This window comes from Hemiscyllium ocellatum, chromosome 21 (genome assembly GCF_020745735.1).
Source record: "Hemiscyllium ocellatum isolate sHemOce1 chromosome 21, sHemOce1.pat.X.cur, whole genome shotgun sequence".
NCBI classification, from domain to species: Eukaryota; Metazoa; Chordata; class Chondrichthyes; order Orectolobiformes; family Hemiscylliidae; genus Hemiscyllium; species Hemiscyllium ocellatum.
The window spans coordinates 29,956,422-29,973,901 of record NC_083421.1 but is presented as its reverse complement, the minus strand read 5'-3'; positions in this window follow the sequence as shown (position 1 = coordinate 29,973,901).

The following is a 17,480-nucleotide window of genomic DNA, read 5'->3' as shown; positions in this document are numbered from 1 at the left end:
ATGTGCAATATACAGAGAGGTTAAGGAAAAAAAAATAAAGATATAGACAAAATCATCATAGAATTCCCTACTGTGTGAAAACAGACCACTTGGCCCAACAAGTCCACACTGACTCTCTGAAGAGTAACCCACCCAGACCCATTCCCCTACCCTATTACTCTACATTTACCCCTGACTAATGCACTTAACCTACACATCCCTGAACACTATAGGCAATTTAATGTGGCCAATTCACCTAACCTGCACATCCTTGGATTGTGGGAGGAAACCAGAGCACCTGGAGAAAACCCACACAGACACAGGGAGAATGTATAAACTCCACAAAGACAGTTAACCAAGGCTGGAATTGAACCTGGGTCCCTGGCAGTGGCTAACCACTGAGCCACTGTACCGCAAATGATGAAATGAGATTATAGGCTAGATTTGGCAGTCAGCATTAAAGTAACAACACTGATCTTGAAGGAAGGCATAAAGGTCTATAGCAATCTCTGTGGCATAGACATCCCTCTTTGGGATCTCAGTTTTGATTTAGTAACAAATCTCTGATGTCCAGGAACAGTGATTTCAACAGGCAGGGTAAATAACCAATCCCTTTTAAGTATTCTACTAGTGGCATGACAGTGATTGGAGGAGTGAACTCTTTCTGTTCAATCCCACTGTTCCACACATCATATTGAAATATTTTACCCAGTTATTCATATGGCCAAGTATATGGAGTAAACAAACACAAGTTAAATACTGGATCAGGATCTAAGTGAAAACAGAAAGTGCTGTAAAAATACTCAACACCTTCTGTGGAGAAAGACAGAGAGTTAACAGTTCAAGTTCAATAACGGGCCAATGGTTTATTCTTTATCAAAATTAAGTTTTCAATAAAAAGATCCAGTAATTAGATTTCTTTAATGATAAAAAGGTATTATTTGACAAAGATTCAAGTCTGATTAACACAAAGTTTGAAAAATGAAAGTACAATTTGAGCTATAGGGAGAAGCTGAATAGGCTGGGGCTGTTTTCCCTGGAGCATCAGAGGCTGAGGAGTGACCTGACAGAGGTTTATAAAATCATGAGGGGAATGTACAGAGTAAATAGACAAGGTCTTTGCCCTGGAGTGGGGGAGTCCAGAATTAAAGGGCATAGGTTTAGGGTGAGAGGGGAAAGGTATAAAAGGGACTCAAGAGGCAACTTTTTCACGTAGAGGGTGGTGCATGTGTTGAATGAGCTGCCAGGAGAAGTGGTGGAGACGGGTACAATTACAACATTTAAAAGGCATCTGGATGGATATTTGAATAGGAAGGGTTTAGAGGGATATGTGCCAAGCGCTGACAAATGGGATTAGATTAGGTTTGGATATCTGGCCGGCATGGATGAGTTGGACTGAAGGCTCTGTTTCTGTGCTGTACATCTTTGACTCTAAATATTTAAGTTTCAAAATAAGTCTTGTGTTCACACACCAGTTCAAGAAATATAAAATAAATTCTCTGTTAGGACGAATTTTACAAAAATAACATTGGCCAAATAATGGATAGCACAGGAAATGATCCAAATGCTTTCAGCTTAGCATTCGCAAAAAGCTAGGTGTCACTCTGCAAATGGCTGTCACTGGGATCCTCAAAGATAATTTGTATGATGCATCAAGAGGAGGTTTTTCTGTGAGAATAATTGTTTCAGATTTTCAGCTGTCACATAATACTCAAAATGGTTACTCAGACAGATACCAAAGTGCTGAGCTGGGTGTTTTACCAGTTGTCCAGACCCCAACTGAATTATATACAATATCAAAATAACTACAGCTGCTGACAGCCACAGTCTCAGACACATGTCTTCAGTATGTTACAAAGGTTAACAATTCTGGTTCTTCACTCAGCCTCTGTGGATCTTCCAAGAAGTGATTTTGGAAAAAGAAGTACCTCACCATGATTTTTCAGTAAATTTTAAGAAAGATCAATGTAGATATTTGCTCCTCACTAGAAATTTACTGGTTTTCTTAGGTTTTTTCACAGTTCATTTGTCATTTTCACATTTTACAGATAACATAATAATTCTGACATGTACATGGGATTCCAGTAGAAACAAAACATCAAACAAACTTTACACAAAATATTTCAAATGTATGTGTAATTTATTATGGAGAAATTTAACACTTGACAAATTGAAAATGACTCGCTCAGCAAGGATGCTTTGCTGTGATTAAAAAATGAATATATCATGAATAAGAAAGCTTCTTTCAAGAATTCGACTGCAATAATGATAACTTATTAATGAAGGTGCCCATCATTTCCATGTTTTCAAATTGATTTAATTCTGGGGGGTGTACTGACAGCACATCCTCTGGATAAGTATAAAATCACTGACAAAAGCTCTGAACTTCTGCAGCTGATTATGCATGCAGGCTTTAACATTTGTTGTCGGTTCCAGAAGAGCAATGACAGCAAATGTTAACAGCTTTGTTTCTGCTGCAAAAGCTAGGGCCATAAAGAGTAGAGACGAACACTTGGAAGACTTAAAGGCAGAGAGGGAAAGATGCAGGAGACAGAAAAATGGTCAATACATAAAGAAATAGAGTAGGCAGATTAAAAAAATGTAAATCGGAAGACAGAAAACAAATGAAAAATGAGAGGAGCAGGGAAGGGTAGAAAGGAGAAGATGGAAGAAAAGGGATGGGGAAAAGAGAGAATGACAAGGAGAGTGACAGAGATACACAGAGACCATGAAACTGCATTTCATTTTTATCTTACAACCAATATTGTGGCCCGTGCTTTGGGTACTTTGACCAGTTTATGTATTAAAAGTGCTTCACCCGAGTGTTCCTGTTGGTGAGGTGGAGAAAAGGACACAAAGTTTGTGATTCAACTCGATTTTATTAGTGTGGGCTCTATTTTGTTCGGATAATTGATTATTCGGTTAATCGATTCAATGCTGTTCCTCTGGGGCTCGGGGTTTTCTATTAAGTCTGCTCCCTGTTCAGACTAGGCAGCAGCACACCACACACGAGCCTCCGCCTGCCACCAAAACCGCACACCAGCCCGCCCCCCCCATACACCATCCAAAACTGCACACCAGCCCGCCCCCCCCACCAAACCCCGTCCAAACCGCACACCAGCCTGCCCCCCCATACACCAACCAAAATCGCACACCAGCCCGCCCCCCCAAACCCTGTACAACACCGTCCCCACCCGCCCCCCAAACCCCGTCCAACAACATCCCATGCCCACCCCCCAAACTCCGTCCAACACTACCCCACGCACATGCCCCCAAACCTTGTCAACACCATCCCCCACCAGCCCCCTCAAATCCGTCCAACACCTCCCCCCACCCGCCACCGAAACCCCGTACAACACCATCCCCCACCCGCACCCCACACCCCGTCCAAACCGTCCCCCATCCGCCTCCCCAAAACCTCATCCAACACCATCCCCCACATGCCCCCAAACCCCGTCCAACACTGTCCCCCACCCGCCCCCCCAAACCCCATCCAACATCATCCCCCACCCACGCCCCCAAACCTTGTACAATACCAACCCCCTCAAACCCCATCCAACACCGCCCCCCACACCCCCAAACCCCGTCCAACACTGCCCCCACTCCCCCAAACCCCATCCAAAACAGTCCCCCACCTGCCCCCCCAAACCCTGTCCAACACCGTCACACACTGTCCCCTTCCCGCTCCCCCAAACCCCGTCCAACACCGCCCCCGACCCATCCCCCCAAACCCTGTCCAACAACGCCCCACACCCGCACCCCCAAACTCTGTACAACACCGCCCCCCCACCTGCCTCCCCACACCCCACCCCCCACCCACCTGCCCAAACTCCGTCCAACACCGTCCCCCAGCCGCCCGCACAAACCCCGTCCAACACCATCCCCCACCCGCCTCCCCAAATCCCGTCCAACACTGCCCACCACCCACCTCCCAAACCCCATCCAACATCGTTCCCCACCTCCCCAAACCCCGTCCAACACTGCCTCCTACCCGCCACCAAAACCCCATCCAACACAGCAACCCACCACCCCCAAACCCCGTCCAACATCGTTCCCCACCTGACCCCCAAACCCCGTCCAACACTGCACCCCCTGCTCCCCCAAACCCCGTCCAACACCGCCCCCGACCCATCCCCCCAAACCCTGTCCAACAACACCCCACACCCGCACCCCCAAACTCTGTACAACACCGCCCCCCCACCTGCCTCCCCACACCCCATCCCCCACCCGCCTGCCCAAACTCCGTCCTACACCGTCCCCCACCCGCCCTCACAAACCCCGTCCATCACCGTCCCCCACCCGACTCCCCAACCCTTGTCCAACACCGTCCCCCACCCGCCGCCCCATACCCCATCCAACACCTTCCCCCACCCGCCTCCCCATAACCCAACCAACACCATCCCCCACCCACCTCCCCAAATCCCGTGCAACACCGCCCACCACCCACCTCCCAAACCCCATCTAACACCGTCCCCCACCTTTCCAAACCCCGTCCAACACTGCCCCCCACCCGACCCCCAAACCCCGTCCAACACTGCACCCCCTGCACCCCCAAACCTCGTCCAACACCGCCCCCACACCCGCCCCCCAAACCCAGTCCAACACCACCCCTTACCCACCCTCCCAAACCCCGTCCAACACCGCACTCCCCGCCCCCCAAACCCTGTCCAACATTGCCCCCCACCCACCCCCAAACCCTGTCCAACACCACCCCCCACCTCCCCAAACCCTGTCCAACACTGCCCCCCACCACCCACCCTCCCAAACCCCGTCCAACACCGCACCCTCTGCACCTCCCCCGGCCCCCAAACCCCGTCCAACACCGCCCCCTACCCGCGCCCCTAAACCCTGTCCAACACCATTCACCACCTGCCCCCAACCCCAGCCAACACCGTCCCCTACCCGCCCCCCAAACCCCATCCAACACCGTCCCCTACCCACCCCCCCAACCCTGTCCAACACCACCCCCTACCCCCTCCCTGTTAACCTATCCTGCTACCTTCAGACTAATTATGGGGAAGCACCTAAGATCTCTCTTTTTTTCCCTACAGTCCTGCCATTCATTGAGTACTGCCTTATCTTATTACTTACAGTCATAGCCATTGACTCATTGAGAGCTACAGCATAGAAAAAGATCCAATGGCCCATTGCATCTGCGCCAGTCAAAAACAACTGCCGAACTTTGTAATCCTATTTTGCAGAACTTGGACCACAGCCTTACATGCTTTGGTATGGCAAGTGCACATCTAAATATTTTTTAAATATTATGAGGATTCTACCTCTATCATCCTTAGAGGCAGTGAGTTCCAGATTCCTCCCACCCTCTGGGTAAAAAAGCTTTTCCTCATTTCCTCAAAGTTTTCTATCACTGATCTTATATCTATGCCCCAGTCCCTGATCCCTCCCTCAATGGGAAAGGTTTTTTTCCATCTGCGCTATTGATGCCTCAAATAATTTTATATCTCTCAATCGTGGCTGTTCTCACTCTCCTCTGCTTCAAGGAAAACAATCCCAGTCTGTCCAATTTCTCTTCATAATTGAAACTCTCTAGCCTACACAATACCCAGGGAAATTACTTCTCCAATCCTATCCCAATCTCTTAGATTGGATTCCAGAACAGCATAATACACTGTTGTGGTACTGCTCGCTGAGCTGGAAGTTTTTGCTGCAAACGTTTTGTTCCCTGGCTAGGGAACATCATCACTGATGATGTTCCCTAGCCAGGGAACGAAACGTTTGAGGCAAAAACTTCCAGCTCGGCGAGCAGAACCACAACAACGGATACCCGAGCTACAAATCTTCAATCAGATTTTAAGCACAATACACTCACTATGACCTTACTGACATTTTATACAGTTCCAGCATTACTTCCTTGCTCTTAAACTCTATGACATGGCCAATAAAGGCAAGTATCCAATAAGCCTTCTAAGCCCATTTATCTACCTGTCCTATACGCTAAAGGATTGCTGGACATACACAGTATGAAGCTGAAAATGTGTTGCTGGAAAAGCGCAGCAGGTCAGGCAGCATCCAAGGAGCAGGAGAGTCGACATTTCGGGCATGAGCCCTTCCTCAGGAATCCCCGAAACATCGACTCTCCTGCTCCTTGGATGCTGCCTGACCTGCTGAGCTTTTCCAGCAAAACATTTTCAGCTCTGATCTCCAGCCCTCACTTTCTCCTCGGACGTACACAGTATGTTTCCTCTAAGCCTCAGTTCTTCCAAGGGTCCTAGAATTCATTTGTATATCTTTGTCTTGTTTGTCCTGCCATCATGCATCACGTCACATTTATCCGATCAAATTCCATTTGCCACAGATCAGCACATCTCATCAACCCATCCATCGCAGGCTATTCGCCTCATTATTTTCGACCCCACCAGTTTTGTTTCATCTGCAAATTTAGCCAACTCTCCTACATACAAACCTAAACCAATATAAACCAAAAAAAGCAAGGGCCCCAACACTGTCCCCTGTAGAACCCACCGGATACAGATTTCCACTCAGAAAAACACCCCTAAACATCACCCTCTGCTCCTTCTCACTCAGCCAATTGTAGAATCAATGTACCAAGTTTCCTTGGATCCCATTTTTTGGATCCTATTTTTGCTATCTGTCTCCCATTTGGGACCTTATCAAATGTCTTGCTGAAATCCAAGTATATCAAAGCAGTGCCCTCATTTATACACTGGTCATCACTTCTGAAAATTCAATCAAGTTGCTCAGACATGATCTTCGCTTAACAAAATCATGTACTGCTTTCAAAATGCATCACCTTCCATTCATCAGGGTTAAATTCCACCTACGTACATAAGATAATTATAGCTCCAGAACACTCCACAGTCAAATCACTGCTCCAAGTGACCTGGTGTCATCATGACGTAGTTCATTGTTCATAGATTTCGTAGTTACCGCTAAATGGGCGGCAAGGTGGCACAGTGGTTAGCACTGCTGCCTCACAGCACCAGAGACCTGGCTTCATTTCCCACCTCAGGCGACTGACTGTGTGGAGTTTGCACGTTCTCCCCGTGTCTGCGTGGGTTTCCTCCAGGTGCTCCGGTTTCCTCCCACAGTCCAAAGATGTGCAGGTCAGGTGAATTGGCCATGCTAAATTGCCCGTAGTGTTAGGTAAGGGGTAAATGTAGGGGTATGGGTGGGTTGCGCTTCGGCGGGTTGGTGTGGACTTGTTGGGCCGAAGGGCCTGTTTCCACACTGTAGTAATCTAATTGAATCTAAAAAAAATAAAGATACAGTTAACGCATCACTCCATTGTGCTGGAACATTAGTTCCACATAAGGAAACATGAAAGAAAATTTTTTAAAAACATGAAATTGCTGAAGAATTGAGCACAATTTTAAAGAGCATCTTTAAAACTTTTCTTTAAATATTGAACATCAAAGTACAGTGCAAATCACCTGATCCTCTGCCACTGATCTGAGGAAAACTCATACCAGACTCAAAACGTTAAACTGGTTTCTCTCCCCATTGATGATGTCAGACCTACTGAGATTCTTCAGCATCTTCTATGTTTGCTTCAGATTTCCAGCATCTGCAGCATTTTCAAAGATAATAGGGAAATGGAAAACTGAGGACAACTGAGCAGACTCAAACCTTTGACATTACAACACAAACATGTGCTTCATTTTTTCTATGACAGACCAACTCGTCTGTTCATTTCAACTGAAACAGTAGTCCAAGCAAAAAGTGAAATAAAATTTTAATTAATTGTAGAGTAAAGTGTTCACACTTTCCTTTGTAAATAGGAAGGAGTATAGGTGATGATGTAATGGATCACATGATAATATACAGGCGCTGAGCCCAAGCATATCTAATTATTAGAATGGGAACAACAGTTGCCTTGAAAATATCTTGATCTCCAACATATTGTCCATAGTAATTTAATGTGACAAACTTCCTCTAAGTCACACACAATAACAATTGATGTATATTACCAAAAATTGTTGTTAATAATATCTCAATTATTAGAAGCAGATAATATATCTGTTTTGCCAATTGGTCTCAAGAGAATAATAAAATAGAACAAATTTGGAAATAGCTTTGATCACAGACAATATGCTACTTCAGTTAGATTTATGGATCTATGATATCATTTTATCATGCTCCCTATATTAAAATATTTGTTAATATGGGCTTCTTTTCTCAACAAAAACACATTTCTTGAAGTTGTTCTGTTCTCATATGAAGTTGCTCCATTACGATGCATGCAGCAAGATGTCTGAGTTATTGACAGGATGTAGACTACATCCACGTGCAATGAATGTTTACAGACTTTATTAAATCTATAAACTATATACAGAAGTTAATAAGTGAGAATAGCTCCAGAACTCTCCACAGTCAAGTCACTGTTGCAAGTGGTCTGGTGTCATCATGATGTAATTCATCGCACACAGATTTTGTAGCAACTAATAAAATAAAGGTATGGTTTACACATCATTCCACAGTGCTGGAACATTAGCTCCGACTAAGGAAAAAGGGAATAAAATAAACCATGGAACTGCTGAAAGATTGAGCACAATTTTAAAGAGCATCTTTAAATCTTTTCTGCAAATATTGAACATCAAATAACAGTGCAAATCACCTCATGGATAATTGGAACAAGCTATGTTTTAACGTGTGTAAAGTAAAATGTTGCAGGTTCTTGACTATTTTTACTTGATTGCTCAATCTGACCCACTCCACTATCGCTCTCAGCTTATTATTGCGTAGCGCATGCAGTGCAGAAAAATGATATTCAAGGCATTTGGCCTGATGTTAAAGTTTCAGGCATGGAAATCCAGTATAATTTGCACAAGAGTTTCCAGCTCTTTCCACAGGTTATGTTTTTTAGAGCAATACACTCAAAATTCAGCCAAACCAGCATAAAATATCATGGAATTTCAAGCTCATATGATATCCAGTACAATCAATATTGCAATGTTTTATTTTGAAAATTAGGGCAAAATATGGCACATATTTTGCAAGAAGCCAGTCCTACCCATAAAAGTCATAGACCAAATTAACCCCCTTTTGCAGGCTTCAAGGCTTTTAAAATACATTTTTAATAAAGAGTAAGGATACAATAAAAATAGATAACTACAAAGAACCAGTGACTTAAAATTAGGTTACTCACAAGTGGAAGATGAGCACTCCGAATAAAATCGCTCATTTGCAGTCAACCCACTTCTAATTATTATAATCAAAATGTATTACTCTTAAATATATCAGGTAACATTTGGGGTTTTGTGAGGCAATGGTAATATCCCTACCTCTGAGCCAGGAGGCTTACATTCAAGCCCCATCAATCCTAGAGCAGTGTCAGTACATGACTGGTTAACAATATCTATCAAGGAATGTTAAGTGCAAAGCAACAATTATCTTCCAAAATTCTGGATGAGTAGACAGTTTCATGGGTGACGTCATGTGTGATAAAGAAAAAGCTGGAGCTGTAACTTTAATTCAGAACCTAATTTCAGTTGCTCAGCTACTAATCATGCACAAAGAAAAAATGCTCCTCAACATACTAGGAGTTTCATCTAATCCTTGAATGCATCCAATGTGCAAGCAGGCCATCCGCCCCACTGAATTCACACCCACCCTCCAAAGAGCATCCCACCCAGACACACCCTGCTACTCGATTCTTGTGACCCTGCACTTCTCATGATCAATCCACCTAACCTGGACAGAGTCATAGATTCATACAGCACAGAAACAGACCCTTCAATCCAACCAGTGCATGCCAAAGATAAATCCAACTAAAATAGTCCCACCTGCCTGTTCATGTTCCATATCCCTCCAAACCTTAGCTATTTATGAATTTATTCAAACATCTTTTAAGCATTGCAGCTGTACTCACATCCACTACTTCCTCAGGAAGTTCATTCTACCCCTTAACCACCCTCTGTATTAAAAAAAACGTGCCCATGCTTTTTTTTTAAAATATCTCCCCTTTTGCCTTAAAAATGTGTGTTCTAATATTGAAATCCTCCATCCGAGGGAAAAGGCAACTACCAGACGCAAAGAGAATGTGCAAACTCCACACAGACAGTAGCATGAGGTTAGCATCAAACCAAAGACCCTCACATTGTGAGGCAGCAGTGCTAACTACTGAGCCACCACGCCACCCCCAAAGTTTACACAAATATTATGAGGAGCCAAAAGATTGTTGTATGGGTATGAATGTTGTTGTGAATTTTCTGCATGGTTTTCCTGACTATTCTTTGTTCATTGTTTCCTGGAGAACAAAGTGTTTAAATGTGTTTTGCACTGATCAGCAAAATGTTCAATTGCCGTTGATTTCTTAGCATTTAATTGCCCGCCCTTGGAGAAATAACTGGAAATAAATTAGCATCTCAAAGCAATTAATCTTGACCAACTGTTACACATGGACTTGCTAAGAAAAGTAGTTATCGTCATGGTGGTATTGAATTCACAATATTGTTTGATTTCCCAACTTGTCATTGCTCTCCAAGTGTAAGAACTGGCTCAGAATGAAGGGGCTGAAGCAGTCAACAAGATGTTGAATCACATGTACAACTGGATCACCATATTTTCTTCTGTTTCTGTTTGAGCAACATTGTCAGATTTTGTCTTTACGCAGTTGAAATCAGGATCTCACCTCAGTGAGAATCATTTTACACATGTGTTCTTTTCACCTCAAGTTGTCTTTGGTTTGCTTTCATCTAAATTCAAGATTTAGCACTGCTGCCTCACAGCACCAGGGTCCCAGGTTCAATTCCAGCCTCAGGTGACTGTCTGTGTGGAGTTTGCACGTTCTCCCCATGTCTGATGGGTTTCCTCCGGGTGCTCCGGTTTCCTCCCACAGTCCAAAGATGTGCAGGTCAGGTGAATTGGCCTTGCTAATTTGCCCTTAGTGTTAGATGCAATAGTCAGAGGGGAATGGGTCTGGGTGGGTTACTCTTCGGAGGGTCAGTGTAGACTGGTTGGGCCAAAGTGCCTGTTTCCACACTGTAGGGAATCTAATCATAAACTGAAAATGTTTAAAGACCGCAACATCTCATATTTTGAACTGCCCCATTTAAGTTCAAATAGCAGAAGCAATGTTGTGCTGTCTTTTAAACTAAGTTTGGGAAAAACAAAAATTTGTGTGAAAAAGAATTAAATGCTTTCAAATGGCTTATTTTGCAGAAAAAAGAGAGTTTTGAAAAAAAATTTCAAAAGCAAATGAGGACTGTATCCATGTCACTTGTACAATCTAAAGAGGCACAACAAATTTTTCACAGCAATGATGTCTGCACAGATTGAAATTGGCAGGGATGATGTTTCAGTATCACAGAGGCATGGCTGCAAGAGGTTCAGGCTGAGAGCGGCACATTGGCAGAGGTGACAGGTAACCTTATTGGTTAGAAATGAAAATAAGTGAATAATGAAGTGATACAGAGTAGGAAGGCGTAGAACCTGTATGGGTAGAGTTGAGGAACCGCAAAGGAGAAAAAGACCCTGTTGGAACTTATGCACATGCCTCCTATCAGTGGGCAGGATGTGGGGCAGAAAATAAATCAAGGGATCGAAAAGGCATGTAAGAAAAGCACTATTACAACCATCACAGGAGACTTTGATATGCAGGTGGACTAGGAAATTCAGGTCAGCAGCACATCACCGAGAAAAGGAATTCATGGAATGTCACAAGATTTTCTTTTGGAACAGCTTGCGGTAGACCTACTAAGGGAACAAGTTTGATGATGCACAATGAGCTAGGGAGGAGAATGTGAAGAGTGCAGATGTTGGAGATCAGAGTCGAGATTGTGGTGCTGGAAAAACACAGCAGGTCAGGCAGCATCCAAGGAGCAGGGGAATCGACGTTTTGGGTATAAGCCCTTCATCAGAAATGACCCATAATGAGGTAGACTTGATTAGGGAACTAAACATGAAGGATGCTTGAGGGAGTAGTGACCATAATATGATCAAATTCACCCTGCATTTTGAGAGGAAAAAGGTGGAATCAGATGTAACAACACTACAATTGAGTAAAGGTAACTACAAAGACATGAGGGAGGAGCTGTCCAGAATTGATTGGAAGGGGAGCATGGTAGCAAAGATGGTGGAGCAGCAGTGGAAAGAATTTCTGGGGTTAAAACAGAAGGCACAACAGAAATTCATTCTGAGGATGAAGAGACATAGCAAGGGGAAGATGAAATAAGCATGGCTGACCAGGGAAGCCAGGGAAAGCAAAAGAAAATCAAAAGAAAAAGCTTATAATGTGGTGAAGACTAATGGGAAGCTGGAGGATTGGGAACCTTTTAAAAAGACAGTTGAGGATAACAAATACAAAACAATAAAGGGTATAATAGTACGAGAGTATGCTAGCTAGTAATATAAAAGAAGTTTGCAAGAGTTCTTTTGAGATATAAGAAAATGAAAGAGATAAGAATGGACATTTGACTGCTGGAAAATTAGCCTGGAGAAGTAGTAATGGAGAACAAAGAAATGGTGGATGAACTGAATAGATACTTTGTATCAATCTTCATAATGGAAGACACCAGCAGCTCACCAGAACTTCAAGAGGTCAGAGGCAAAGGTAAGTGCAGTCATCACTGAGGAGAAGGTGCTGGGAAGCCAAAAGGTCTGAAGACAGATAAATCAGCTGGACTATACCCCAGAGTTCTGAAGGAGATAGCTGAGGAGATTTTGGAGGCATTGGTGGTGATCTTTCAGTTACTTGGGAGTGCTTGGTAAAATAGGGCTGAGTCAGAATGGCTTCTTCAAGGGGAGATCATGTCTGATAAATGTGTTAAAATTCTTTGAGGTAGTAATAAGCAAGTTAGACAAAAGAGAGCAGTGGACGTGATCTATTTGGATTTCCAAAGATCTTTGACAATGTACCACACAGACGGCTGCTGCATAAAAAAGAGCTGATGGTGTTAGGGACAATGTGGTAGCATGGAGAGAGAATTGGATGACTGATAGAAGGCAGAGAGTAGGGATAAAATGGTCTATTTTAGGATAGTAGCCAGCAACTAGTGGATCTCCACAGGAGTCAGTGTTGGGATCATAGTTATACATCTTGTACATTAACAATGTGGAGATAAGAAACTGAGAGCTTTGTTGCTAAGTTTGCAGATAACACAAAGATAGGTGAAGGGACAGGTGGTTTTGACAAATTGGGTAGGCTTCAGAAGAACTTGAACATGCTAAATGAATAGGTAAAGAAATAACAGATGGCATGCAATGTGGGAAAGTGTAGTTTAGAAAGATGAGGGGGGAACTGATTGAAACTTACAGAATGCTGAGAGGCCTGGATAGAGTGAATGTGGAGAAGATGTTTCCACTGGTAGGAAAGACCCATCACTTGAAGGCCCAGCCTCAGAGCGAAGGGGCAACCATTTAGAACTGAGATGAAGAAGAATTTCTTCAGCAAAGGGTAATTAATCTAGAGAATTCCGCAGAGGGCTGTAGAGGCTAAGTCATTGAATGTATTTAAGACAGAGATAGATAGGTTCTGAATTAGTAAGGAGATCAAATGTTATGAGGAGAATGCAAGAAAATGGAGTTTGAAAACTTGTTAGCCATGATCAATGATGGAGCAGGCTCAATGGCCACATGGTCTAATTCTGCTCTTATATCTTGTGGTCTTATGGAGCAGAAAATCAGTTGTTTAGGCGGTGTTGGCTGAAGAATCAATATTAAAGCTACCAGAACACTCAAATCAAAAACAGATGTTGCTGGAGAAACTCAGCAGATTGAGCAGAATCTGTGGAAAGAGGAACAGAGTTAATATGTTGTGTCCAAGGACCTCTGTTCAGAACTAACCTGGTTGTTCTTCAAGTAGTGCCATAGATCGTTTTTTCCCTTAATATCCATCTGACGGGACAAATGGAATCTTGTCTTAATATCTCATCCATAAGCCATCTCATCTGAATCCCCAATTACTGAGTTTTGTGAGCATAGATTATTTCATTAATTCTCTGAGCTGAAACTTGAACCTATGATTATTTGCTTTAAAGAGAGTATGCTATTATCAAACTAAATCTGACACCAATTGCAAGATATATAATTGTGTCATGCATTGCTTACACAGGAGGAGGCTGAGATGGTTCATCCACTTGGTACTTCTGGCTGAGGAATCCTGGAAATGCTTCCACTTCAGTTTTTGCACCGATGTGTTGGCCTTTTCCACCATGGAGGATGGGGATATTTGTGGAGCCTCCTCATCCAGTATGTTGTTTAATTGTCCACTACCATTCATGATTGGATGTCGCGTGATGACACAGCTTATGTCTGATCCATTTGTTATGGAATTACTTAGCTCTGACTATTACTCACTGCTTGGCCCATAGGTAGTCCTGTTTTGTAACTTCACCAGGTTGACTTCTCATTTTTTGATGTGCCTGGTGCTGCTCCAGGCATGGCCCCCTGCGCTCTCTACTGAACCAGAGTTGATTTCCTGAATTGATAGTAACGTTTGAGTGGAGGAGATGCCAGACCATGAGATTACAGATTGTGCTGCAGTACAATTCCGCTGCTGTTGATGGCCCACAGAACCTCATGGATGCCTAGTCCTGAGTTGCTCGATCAAGGCTGGAATTGAATCCGGGTCCCTGGTGCTGTAGGGCAGCATTGCTAACCACTGAGTCATGATACCATCTTGAGATGGACATTGCTTGGCACTTGCACAGAGAAAATGTAACTTGCCACTTGTCAGCCCAAACCTGGGTATCCTCTAAGTCCTATTGCATTTGCGCATGAACAGGTCCCAGTATCTGAAGGGTTGCGAATAATTTTGAGCATTGTGTAGTGGTCAGTGAGCATTCCTACTCCTAAACTCATGAGGTATGTGATGTGTGATCTAAGTTGCAACAAATTTGTAAACTTCCAACACTTTCAGTCTGAATTACTACACCATTTAAAATTTTACCATTGGACCAATTTTTCTTTTAAGTTTTGACTTATGCAATCTCTAAGATCTGTTCATGGATCAAACTTAGAACTGAGACCACTGCCACAGACCATTGTCTTGTGATACAACCTGTACATTGCCTCGAAGCGACAGTTATATTTTTCCCCATTCCAGTCTATCTTTTACTAAATCTAAATTCATTCTTTGGACTAAACTTTGGTGTTAATCTCATGACAAGTCTTCCTCTCATGTTTTCATCAACTCTTCAGTTCGCACCCAAGAATTTTTAAAAAATCATTCAAGGGATGAGGGCATCACTAGCTCAGCTAGCATTTGTCGCCTATCGCCAATTGCCCAGAGGGCAGTTAAGAGTCAACCACTTTGCTGTGGGTCTGGAGTCACTTGGATGCCAGACCAGGTATGGATGGCAGTATTTTCTTCCCTAAAGGAGACTGATGAATCACATAGGCTTTTTGCCAACAATTATCAATGGATTCTTGGTCATCATTTAGAATCTTAATACCAGATTTTTTATTGAATTCAAATTCCACCAGCAACCATGGTGGGCTTCAAACCTGGGTCATAGAACATTACCTGGGTATTTGGATTAACTCAGCATTAATAGCACTTGGCCCTTCACCTTCACAGTATCAATCACTATTGTGAGAGTAGGGAACTTAGTGCTCAGATCCCATTCAGATCATCATGAATGGTGAGGCTAAAGCAAATCTCAAGACCACCACCACTACTCTCCATGTTGTATATTCTACCACCAGTATCTTCTAGGTGTACATGTTTTCCAAGGCCCATAGGTTGGATGAGGATGGCCACTTTCTGGTCTAACTGGAAAAGTCTCCTGTTGTAAACAAGATATAGTTGATTGCATCTCTGCAACTATTCATGTGTTCCAAGGAAATGATATTTATCATTCCAGAGACTGTCGAGAGGACCTGGTCTCCAGTCTAACTCTTACATGACCCTTTGTTATTTTCACCTTTTGCACATTAGGAAGAACTTATGGCTATCAATCTGTCTTAATTATTTCAAATTCATATGCAATATCTGTAATATTTGTTGTGAAACAGCATGTCTGACTTATGTTTAACTTGCTGAAAATGTGTTGCTGGAAAAGCGCAGCAGGTCAGGCAGCATCCAAAAAGCAGGAGAATCGACGTTTTGGGCATAAGCCCTTCTTCAGGAATGAGGAAAGTGTGTCCAGCAGGCTAAGATAAAAGGTAGGGAGGAGGGACTTGGGAGAGGGGCGTTGGAGATACGATAGGTGGAAGGAGGTCAAGGTGAGGGTGATAGGCTGGAGTGGGGTGGGGGCGGAGAGGTCAGGAAGAAGATTGCAGGTTAGGAAGGCGGTGCTGAGTTCGAGGGATTTGACTGAGACAAGGTGGGGGGAGGAGAAATGAGAAAACTGGAGAAATCTGAGTTCATCCCTTGTGGTTAGAAGGTTCCTAGGCGGAAGATGAGGCGCTCCTCCTCCAACTGTCGTGTTGCTATGGTCTGGCGATGGAGGAGTCCAAGGACCTGCACGTCCTTGGTGGAGTGGGAGGGGGAGTTGAAGTGTTGAGCCACGGGGTGGTTGGGTTGGTTGGTCCGGGTGTCCCAGAGGTGTTCTCTGAAACGTTCCGCAAGTAGGCAGCCTGTCTACCCAATATAGAGGAGGCCACATCGGGTGCAGCGGATGCAATAAATGACGTGTGTGGAGGTGCAGGTGAATTTGTGGTGGATATGGAAGGATCCCTTGGGCCCTTGGAGGGAAGTAAGGGGGGAGGTGCGGGCGCAAGTTTTGCATTTCTTGAGGTTGCAGGGGAAGGTGCCGGGAGTGGAGGTTGGGTTGGTGGGGGGTGTGGACCTGACAAGAGAGTCATGGAGGGAGTGGTCTTTTCGGAACGCTCATAGGGGAGGGGAGGGAAATACATCCCTGGTGGTGGGGTCCGTTTGGAGGTGGCGGAAATGACGGCAGATTATACGCTGTAGCGGAAAATGACGGCGGCAGCAACCGCAAGAAATGCAAAACTTGCACCCACACCTCCCCCCTTACTTCCCTCCAAGGCCCCAAGGGATCCTTCCATATCCACCACAAATTCACCTGCACCTCCACACACATCATTTATTGCATCCGCTGCACCCGATGTGGTCTCCTCTATATTGGGGAGACAGGCCGCCTACTTGTGGAACGTTTCAGAGAATACCTCTGGGACACCCGGACCAATCAACCCAACCACCTCGTGGCTCAACACTTCAACTCCCCCTCCCACTCCACCAAGGACATGCAGGTCCTTGGACTCCTCCATCGCCAGACCATAGCAACACGACGGTTGGAGGAAGAGCGCCTCATTTTCCGCCTAGGAACCCTCCAACCACAAGGGATGAACTGATTTCTCCAGTTTTCTCATTTCCCCTCCCTCACCTTGTCTCAGTCAAATCCCTCGAACTCAGCACCACCTTCCTAACCTGCAATCTTCTTCCTGACCTCTCCACCCCCACCCCACTCCAGCCTATCACCCTCGCCTTGACCTCCTTCTACCTATCGCATCTCCAATGCCCCTCCCCCAAGTCCCTCCTCCCTACCTTTTATCTTAGCCTGCTGGACACACCACTTTCCTCATTCCTGAAGAAGGGCTTATGCCCGAAATGTCGA